Source organism: Cyprinodon tularosa, unplaced genomic scaffold, assembly GCF_016077235.1.
Source record: "Cyprinodon tularosa strain WSP-4 unplaced genomic scaffold, ASM1607723v1 ctg526, whole genome shotgun sequence".
NCBI lineage: Eukaryota > Metazoa > Chordata > Actinopteri > Cyprinodontiformes > Cyprinodontidae > Cyprinodon > Cyprinodon tularosa.
Genome location: NW_024039259.1, coordinates 44,249 through 54,486, shown reverse-complemented (window position 1 = coordinate 54,486; position 10,238 = coordinate 44,249). Strand labels below are relative to the sequence as shown.

At 41.7% G+C, this 10,238-nt stretch overlaps 1 long non-coding RNA gene across 1 annotated transcript; it reads left to right on the top strand.

Moving 5' to 3' along the window:
* The first annotated feature begins 6,623 nt into the window (after window positions 1–6,623).
* Window positions 6,624–7,395, top strand: LOC119795904. Its single transcript, XR_005282391.1, has 3 exons — window positions 6,624–6,693; window positions 6,783–6,851; window positions 7,103–7,395. It is a non-coding gene; the product is annotated as an uncharacterized LOC119795904 (long non-coding RNA).
* The last annotated feature ends 2,843 nt before the right edge of the window (window positions 7,396–10,238 follow it).

Genomic DNA, 10,238 nt, shown 5'->3' with positions numbered 1-10,238 from the left:
CGGTCACCTCTGAGCCTGCTCCTGAGCTGCAATCTGCGGCTCCCCAAGAGCCTGTTACTGAGCCGCAGTCGGCGGCCACCTCTGGACCTGTTTCTGAGTCGCAGTCGGCGATCCCTCCTGCTTCAGTTCCAGAGCCGCAGTCCGCGGCCCCCTCTGAGACTGTTGCTGAGCCGATGAAGAGGGGACGGCGTTCCCCTTGGGGCTTCCTGTTAAAACTGGGGTGTCGTCCTCTTCCTAAGGTCCTGCAACGGCAGCTGAGACGTCGTCCCTCCCCAAAGAGTCAGCAGAAACGGAGATGTCATCCTCCTTGAACCCACCTACGTCACCTGACCCACGGCCGGCCTCCTGAACGTCTGCCATGCTCCCGGCCCTGCGGCCAGTCACCAAAGGCTCTGCTTCGCCTCCGGCCCCACGGCCGGCCTCCAGAGCGTCAGCTTTGCCTCCGGCCCAGCGGCCAGCCTCCAGAGCGTCAGCCTCGCCTACGGCCCCGCGGCCGGCCTCCAGAACCTCTGCCCCGCTGCCGGTCCCACGGTCGGCCACCTGAACCTCTGCCTCGCCGGCGACCCCAAGGTTGGCCACCTGAGACACTGCCTCGCTGCCGGTCCCACGGCCGGCCAACTGAGACTCTACCTCATAAACTATTAGAGACTTTTGTTGTTTCCGTCCACCTTAAGTGGATCGTTTTTTGTTCGGGACTCTGTTTTTGTTTTTTCTTGCCCTCCTTGCCTAGTGCCCCCTCCGCCCACCCTGGGTGGGTTGTTTTTTATTTTTTCATGGAATCCGCCCTTGAGGGGGGGGCTCTGTTGGGATCCAGTGGCTTGCCCTCCAGAGGGCGCCGACGATCCCTTCCTGTTTTTATGTTTTTCTATTGGGATCTGGGGTACTGTTGGGATCTGGAGATCTGCCACCTGTCTCCAGCAGAGAGCGCTATTGGTCTCCTGAGCTGGAGCCTCCTGCACACCTGAGGATCATCAGCCCATCAGGAGACCTCCTACATAAGCAGTGGCCAGACCTGTCTTCAGCGCCGGAGTGTTGACCAGTTTTGGTTAGCGGAACCTGAGCCTCAGCTTGAACTAGAATCTCTGTCTGCTCTAGGGAGCAATCTGGTCCTAACCAGTCTCTGTCTTCTCTGCTCTTAGGAAAAACCCGACTGAAGTCTGTAGCTCTGGAGGAGCTCATGTTTGGGAACCTGCCTGCCTGCCCAGAAAAGCCAAACCTGAAGATCCTCAGTCTGAATCTCCCAACCAATTCTCAGGAGAGAACTAGATGTACAACTCAAGGTCTGAATCTCGCTAGCCTGAAGCTAAACTCTGCTGGTGCTGAATTCTCTGCTGGAACCACAGTCTCTGGACCCAACCGGTTCCCTCTCCCCACTGATCAGTCTGAACCTCTTCAGGTACAAACCAGAATCAAACGCTATCAAATCATCGCTGCTGCCTGGCTAACCAAACAATCCCTCTCCGCAGAATTCTCTGTGAAACCAAGTCCCGGACCAGTACCAGAACCAGTGCTTTGTTTACTCAGTGTGTGCCTTTCTTTAATAAACTGTTAAACTTTTACTCCGTTTCCTGTGGTGTTCTGCGTGTGGGTTTAATCACAGAGACCCATCATGACATCTGCGTAAATCTATCAATGAAATAAATGCAAACTCTTTTAAATCCACAGTCTCAAATATTCTATGATTAACACAGTAGTCTCTCTGCAGCAGCTGCATGTTTTACTTTTAGTAACAGGTCATGCTAACTTCCTGCCCCAAATATTTCCACTAAGAGAATTTTCCACATGATGGCTCTATTAAATCTCTCTGAACACCTATTAACACAGTAAAGTTTTTCAGAGTGCTGGAAATGAAATATTTAATACAGGAGTGATGAAGCAGAAGGGAACAAAAAAGAAATTTGAAAAAGTTTAGGACTTTTTGTGTAAGGTTAAACTCTATTCAGCTTTTATGCATATAAACATTCAGCTACTCAGTACGTTAACCACCGAACATTTCCGCTTTAGTTCTCAGAAGTAAACCCATATAGAGGTACTGTGAAGAACTAATGAGTCTGAGGTCATTTAACACATTAAATATGTGAAGGAGGTGAAAAGAGGAACTTGACTTTTATACATTTATACATGAAACTAACTGTCACGCATTTGTCATCCACACCTCTTTACTATTAAAAACCTGAATGATCTCAGTCTTTTGCCTTTATTCTAAAGTGGTCACTTATTTTGCTGTTTAATTTTGAATGTTCATTTTTGTAATTCTTCAACCTTTTAACTGTTCTTTATAATCAGTTCTGCTGTGACCTCTGAGGACATAAAGCATAATCTGTATTTAGTAAAAAAAATAAAAATAAAAAAATTCCTAACCCTCAAGTCAGCTTAAGGAAGTGACATCATGTGAGTCAGAGGAAGTAGATGCTCCATCTCTCTACCAGAGTCAGTCGCTGGAAGACCGAGAAGAAGAGACGATCGATGGCTGAATTCAGCTGGATTACAATGTTTTTCTTACTGAAGCTAACCTTTACAGGTAAGATTATAGTTATATGTTTATTGCAGATAATCATTGTTCAGGTAATGTTATCAAAGACTTTCTCTTATCAGTAGTTTAAGATAACGTTTTTGAACTCTTGAGAACGTACAGTACACTTTCTGTAAGAAAATTGTGACAACCAGCACACAAAGATTCCTGATTTCTTTTCTGTCGTCTCCTCAGCAGCAGCAGCTGAACAAAGCTCTTACTTTGTTGTCAGAGACGGAGAAGAAGTCACTCTGCCTGCTAAATGTTTCAGAAACTTGATGGATTCCTGTATTAATACTACTTGGATATTCAATCGTCAAAAAAATACAACAGAAACACTGTTTGAACATGGGAAGATTCATGAAGCTGCCAGAACTAAATCAAACAGACTGAGTGTTACAGCAGACTGTTCTCTGGTTATAAAGAAGGTCTCAGTGGAGGATGCTGGTCATTATACCTGCAGACAGTTTAACTCAGCAGGACAAAAAGAAGGACCAGACTCTTCTGTCTATCTGTCTGTTGTTACCAGTGAGTATTTATATCATTATGTTCACTTTCAGAAAAACAAACTAATGTAATATAATAACTGAAGTGATGAAATCAGTTTTAATGTTCTTGTTACTGTCATAATGTCTCCATCTTCATCAGTTTCTGAACAGAAGAACAGAAATGAAACCATCCTGAGCTGCTCTGTGTCTACATTTGATGAATGCTCACACACAGTGAAGTGGTTCTATGATAACAAAGATGCTGAAAATATCAAAGCCCTAAATCAGTCTCAGTCTGTCTGTTCAGCCAATGTGAGCTTCCCAACATCTCATCATGTTTATTCATCTAAGAGGTATGAGGCGTTCAGGTGTCGAGTTAAAGCTGAGAGAGGAAACATGGAGGAGTTTAACTTCAGGATTTTCCCTCTGAAAGATGAAGCAGGTGAGAATAAGATGAGCTGTTTATATTATCTTCCTTCTTTATTTGGATATACGCCTGCCTCTGAAATATACTTAATGATAAGAGTTTGCTTTTATAAAATTTTTGAAACCTAGAACAGACGTACAGTACGCTACACCGTAGTTTGAGGAGGTTGTGGGGGGTGGGGAACAAACAGGTCAGCTGTCCTTGGCCCAGGGGCTATGGTAACAAACAATTTATTTTATTTGCGTGTGTTTATATAGAATTATAGTCTTATATTTAAGTTATATAAAATATTTTCAGATTATTACTTATTTCCGATTATACACTGCAGTACTGGGAAGTAACCCCACACTGCAATTTCTTCGCAATGGTTTTACTGCTGATGTAGCATCTTTAAAATGTATAAAACTAAGACTCACTGCACTGCAAGCGGTATATCTTTTACTTTTTTTCAAATACTCTTTTTGCCATCTTCTTGCAGCACATTTAAGTTTGACCCGTGCTTTAAGTGGAGAATAATAAGTGCCAATACCCCTGTAATGCTATACAAACATGCAACAGAAACCTGGTATTATTTTGTCTATTAATTGATCAATATATTAATGCCTTTATTGTACAGAAATTAAAGAACAAAAGAAATGGGCCAAATTCAAATTGCCATGAAGTCAACGTGGCAATAAAAAAAAAAGTATGTGGTCCTATTTATTTTACCATTAGGTCTTTTATTTGAGAAACCAAAAAGTTTGTTTTTAAAAGGCAACAACTTAAATATAGAAATATTAGATGTAGAGGTTACGCCTGCCCGATCTATTCCAGCTGGTAACCCCGCTGCCTTATAGCAAAAGATCCTGGATTTGGATCCCAGCCTGGTGTCTTTGTGTATGCAGTTTCAATGTACTCCCAGTGCAGACATTGGTTCTCTCTGGGTACCCTGAATTCCTCCCTCAGCCCGAAAACATGACATTTGCATTAATTAGTCTCTGTAGAATAGCTTTATAACCACCTGTTTAGGGGAACCCTTCTCTCACCCCATCAACCAGTGGAAATGAACGCATCTACCCTGCAGGGAAAATCAAGAATGGACAATGGAGGGATGAGTTTTGACCACCTGGGGTCTAAAGGCTGATTTATACTCGTCAACCAGGTCTTCTGCATGTTTGTTGCAGTGAATGCAAATCTGCCTCCGCCCCTTCTGCAGACACTCTGCTGCACTTCTCCAAAATGTTTGGTGACTGCAGACAGTGGCCCAGACAGGAGGCCCCTCATTGGTCAAATCTCCATCCGCTCTACTCATGCGTATTTCCTGTTCGGTACCTTACCGAGTTGTTTTGTTTGTATGACCACCACTGTGGAGATCGACTTGTGAACTTGGACCAACGTGAAGAGCGAGGTGCAGAGAACGCTGGGACTCTTTTTCCACCTGGATCCCCGTTCTTTTTCACCCTCCTTTGTCGCACAAACTTGCCCCCACTTCCTCACCACCTCTGCCTTATCTAGACCCACAGCTAGTTCCTGATTGTCCCTGTTGCATTGTGGCGTGGAATAATATAGCGCCGACCACACTTCGATATTGGACATAACTCAAAAATATCTGCGACACACTGCTGCAGGGAGTAAAACCAGCCCTTTAATCTGCTTCTACAAGTCCACATCCCAGGAAATATTCTGAACTGGAGCTTCCCACTGATGTGAGGTTTTCTCAGGGAGGGCCCAAGTTTATCATATAACTTCACAATGTTTTTTGCTTTTCTAGTCTAATTAGTTGGTATTTCAGCCTTTTAAGTGTTTGTAAATTCTGGTGATTTTGTCTTGTTTTAAGATCTATTTTTGTCATGGCTTTGTTCTGTTCAAGTTTTATCTCTGAGTTTTCATTGGGATTATTTCCATTATTGTGTTCTAGTTATTTCTGATTCTGTTTGAGTTCCTACATATTTGTTGTGTCAGTCTCCTTTTCCCCAGCTCCCTTCCTGCCTCTGTTCACACCTGCTCCCAATCTGCTAATTAGCCTGGTCTTTGTTTCTCTCCCATATATTCGCCTCCTGTTCAGTCACTCTTTGCTAGTTTGTCATTTTTTGCCCCCTTCTTGTGAGTATTCCTGGTTCTCAGTTTTTGTGGATTTATGTTTTGTATTTTTGCTTCGGTTGAACTTTTGGTCAATTAAATCTTCAAGAAACCACTCTAGCTTTTGTGTCTGCATTTGGGTCCTGTCAAACCTTCACTGCTACTTGACAATTTACAAGCCTTTTTCTGTTACATTTAATCACCACTAGATGTCAGCAGTAACCTTTAACTGAGTATAACTGTATCGTTTACCCAAAGAAATAGCTGATTTGTGTTTATGCTCCTCAGTTTTTAAATCATTTCTCTACTGTCTGACTGGGGACAAGTAGTTTTTAAGCTTATTCCTACGTTATACACTTACCTACCATCAGACTCCTCTGGTATTTAAAGTGCTTTCATCAAAATGTCAAAATCTTTTAATAGTTCTATGCTCTACAGGCTCATGGACAATCATTGCTGCAGTCGTCGTTTCTGTTCTCTTCATAGCGGTTGTTGCTGCAGCAATTGGATGGAGAAAAACTAAAGGTGAGAGCATTCTAAATGTGAAAGTTTTAATGTAACTAAATCTTTATTCTAAGTAAACTGACTGCAAGTCTTTTTTTCTTTTACAGAAAACAAAAGAAAGATAAATCAAATTGCTGTGAGTTAAACGAGATCTAAATCAAGCTCTAAGAAAATCTTACTATTTCTTATCAGTGTTATTTTAGCCTTACAGAAACACATCGATGTCACCAGTATGTGCATTTTGTTCTTTATAAAAAAACTGATCCTGATATAAATATTATAGAGAAGATAGAAGGATTTGTAATAATTTTGGGGTAGGTACTGAACAAATTATAATAATATGTTTCATTCTATTACATATAAGGGAAAAAATTGACGGTAACTCTTTCTGCTATATTTCATAAGTTAATCTACATTCTATAGCTGCACACAGCCCTGGGCCCTAAATCATAAACTAGACTGTACCTTTTTTTTTTTTTTTTTTTTGTTCTTTCTCCTATATTTGGGGCAAACGTTTAAACAGCCCTCAGATACAATTACTGAAATCTTTCATGAACTTAAAAGTAATGTGTTCAGATTTATCCCTGCAGTTTACAGGAACTTGTCTAAATCTAAAGTATCATTGTGTTACATATAATTACTCTCAGCAACAGAACCTGATCCATGCAAGAGCTCAGCCTGTAGGAAGATCCAGTCAGAACTTGGTGAGCTCACAGACTCGGCATCATTTGTTTCCTGTGGGATAAGCATGTTTCTGTTACCTAACACTTACTGCGCCGTCCTCACTACAAAGGCTGATCCTGAAGGTGATGTTACCTACGCCTCCATCCGCTACACCAAGAGGACCAACAGCAACACCAAGGTAAGATGTCTGATTAGTTTAGCTGTTTTTATCTTAAAATTAAGCTGAGTAAAAATGTTTTTACAAGTGTTGTAATTCAAATTATTAAGAATATTAATGTTTCCTGCTCAGACTGAGATCTCTAAATAATTTTCTACCCTTCTTACCCTCGTTTCTCAGTGTTAATCACTTTGCTCTGCAGAAAAGTAGCACCTTTTTAAATTAGATTTTTATGATTATTTTTTCCCACATCCTGCTTTTTCTACTAATAGAACCAGGGTAAAGATGGTGACGAAGATGACACAGTGACCTACAGCTCTGCAAAGGCTTCTTTCTCTCCTGCTGCCTCTGATCCCAGTAAAATCTATGCTACCATCAACAAACCAAAACCTTAAGACTTTTGTGTACTGGTTACAGGTTTCGTTTTAAATTTTATGATACAATAAAACCAGAAATAATTTAGATTTGTTTTACTGTATTCAATTTAGTTGATTTATATTATTCTCTTTAATCCTATATATAAGAGTTCTATTGATATTTGTTGCTTTTTTTTGGCTTAAATACAGAAGAGAGGCTTTTGAAGTTAGTTTGGTAACATTATTACCATTAATATTTGTGACTTCAATTAAAGTCTGGATTCATGTCCTGCCTCTTTTGTTTTGAATGTAAATAATATGCATTTGCCCTCATACCGACTGAACTCTTGATGGGGTCCTTGTCAGGTGTGTGGCAGAGGGTCCTGGACTCTGTGGATGAGTGAGGACAGGTGTTCTCTCTAGCAGTCAGTGATGCTAAAACCAAGGATATGGCCATTAATGATAGAGAGCTTAACATCTTCCGCCTTCTTCCACCAGTAGTAAACTTTGAGATGATCATTTGAGTGTCCATTTTAATCTCCTTAAGACCAGATATCCTCTTTTCTTACCTGGGATGCACATGTGAGATTACACTGTCTGAATGTGGTTAAAAGAGCTTGACTCCTACCTGAAATCCTCATAAATATCTACCTGACCTTCATTACACCTGTTTCTGAGCTTACCAGTCCAATGCACTGACCAAAGGCCTTGTAGATGAATTGGAAAGTGTGCAAAAAAAGTTGCTCCTCCCTCCAAAAACTTGGTGAGAAAGAGGATGACTCCACATTGTGCACCTAGTATCCCAAAGGACAGCTCTTCCTCTGCATAACTTCATCACTCAGGTCCCCTGTACTGGATCTGAGATGAGGCATCAGTTTTTCAGCAACCAAGAGCAAAACTAAAAACATGAAGTCATTTATTACTTGTGCTCCAAGAATGCTTTTTGGTTGGCTTTTAAAATAATTTTATTGTTTTATTGTTAGTCTTTTGATCTCAGAATGTTTTAATCTTTTGACAAAATTCAGTTCACGCATTTCTTTGTCTCCTGCCATGTTTATCATAATAAATCAAATCTAACTTCCAAGAATGTGCAAGAAAATCATTGATCTTGTTCATCACTAAAGCTATTATTTTCCGGAAACTTTTTGTAAGATATTTTGTGACTCTGTACGTCACTTGCAGAGCACACGATTTCTGTCACAGTTTTGGTTCTGTTAAGTTTTCTTTTAAGTATTCAGTTTTACTTTTATGTTTTATTGTTCCCATTTTGCCGGTTTTCTGGATATGAGTTCTTAGATATTTCTTGATTGTCCTCTGTTGGTCTCTTCCCTAGCTCCCTTATAGAATCCTCTGTTCACACCTACTCCCAATCAGCTCATTAGTCCAGTTTTAATTCAGTCTCTCATACATACTCTCCCTGTGCAGTTCCTCAGTGCTGGTTCCTTGTCTTTCCCTGGCTCCTCATGCATGTTTTCCCTGATGTCTGCATGGTTCTGGTTTTTTGTACTTTTTATGTACGAAATCGTGCCTCGGTAGCATGTGAGTACTTCCATTAAATCTTCAAGAACTCATCGCAGCCTCCTTGCCTCTGCATTTTGGTCCTCAAAAGCTCAACCAAACCCTGATAGTACGAACCAACCATCATGGACCCTGCAGAGCCAACCAATGAGGCAGGAAAATTACTTTCACTCATTAGATCCACACTAGACAGCCTACCCTTCATCAGTCTACCTTGGAAGCGTATGAGTGCAGCAGATCAGGTAAAGAAGAGACTGGAGATGTTTCCTGAACTCCTTGACTTTTTTTTCTTGAGACTGGTTACAATGCTGAAGCTGAATGGAATACAGGATGTGTTAGGATGATAATCATTGAAGATGTGAGTTTATTAAAACTTGGTATTGGCTGCCTGTTGCGTTCAGAACTGTTTTAATCTAATTAAGACAGTTCCTCTGTCTTGAAATAGTTATAATCTCATTCTGTACGTGGCAAATATTTGGAAATAGAATTGAGAGCTAAGAATTATATACCTTATAAGGCTGGAGCCATGGATGTCTAATCATCTGCTAATGTGTTTGATGTAAAATATGATGTGGCAGACTTTAGATGGATAAAATGCCTTTTAAACTGTCAATCTGGGCCTCCTGAGAGGTGAGCCTTGAGGTGAGCAGCTGCCTTCTGTACATTCTAAGAAATTTCACTGATCTCGGTAAGATTAAGTTTTCTATCAGAATCTGTTGTCATGTCTCCTGGTTATTTATAACATATAAGTTATTAGGTGTTATTTCAAGAGTTTGTCCCAAGTGATCTCTTTTCAGGTAAAAGAACCAGAGACCTAGATACATAGTCTGTCTTTGACAGATGCTTTTGCTCAACTACCCAATCAACCTTCACCACCCCGGTCACAGCTGTTCCTGCTCCTCCTGCATGTGTTTCTCTGATGCCATCTGCTTCAAAACACAGACACTACCACTGGCAGAGAAATTCCACAACCTCTCCATCAGTGGGTCAGCCTGACGCCTCTACTTCCTCTGCGTTAGGTCAGGCTGTCGCCGCTACTTCCTTACCAGTGGGTCAATCTGAAGCCCCAGCTTTGTTCCCCTCCTAACCAGGCCAGTTTCCCCTATGGTTTCAGCTGTCAACTCCTTGACAAACAGCTGGCTTCACAGCCTTTTAGCGGGCCAGAGCTCATTAGCAGACCATTCCCTGAGCCATAACCCATTATTGAACTAATCCTCTTTTCTCCTCAGTTAGCTTCCCCAAGTGTCCTAGCCACTCAGTTAGCTCCCTCCATTGTCCTAGCTCGAGCATCTGAACCTGTTAGCATTCCCACTCCTCAGGCAGATTCTCTTAGCGCTCCTCCTCAGACAGAACCTCTTTGTGAACACGCTCTGTGCCGTCCAGAGACCCCTGAGCCTTAGGATGGATCAAGTTATGGAACAAAGCATTGCTTGAGCTCCAAGGCGGAGAAAGCTCCAAAGCCCCTCAGCAGGAGCTCCATGCCCCTTCGTTGGTACCAAGCTGCGCCGCGCCTTAGTGGGTCCCAAGCTGCGCC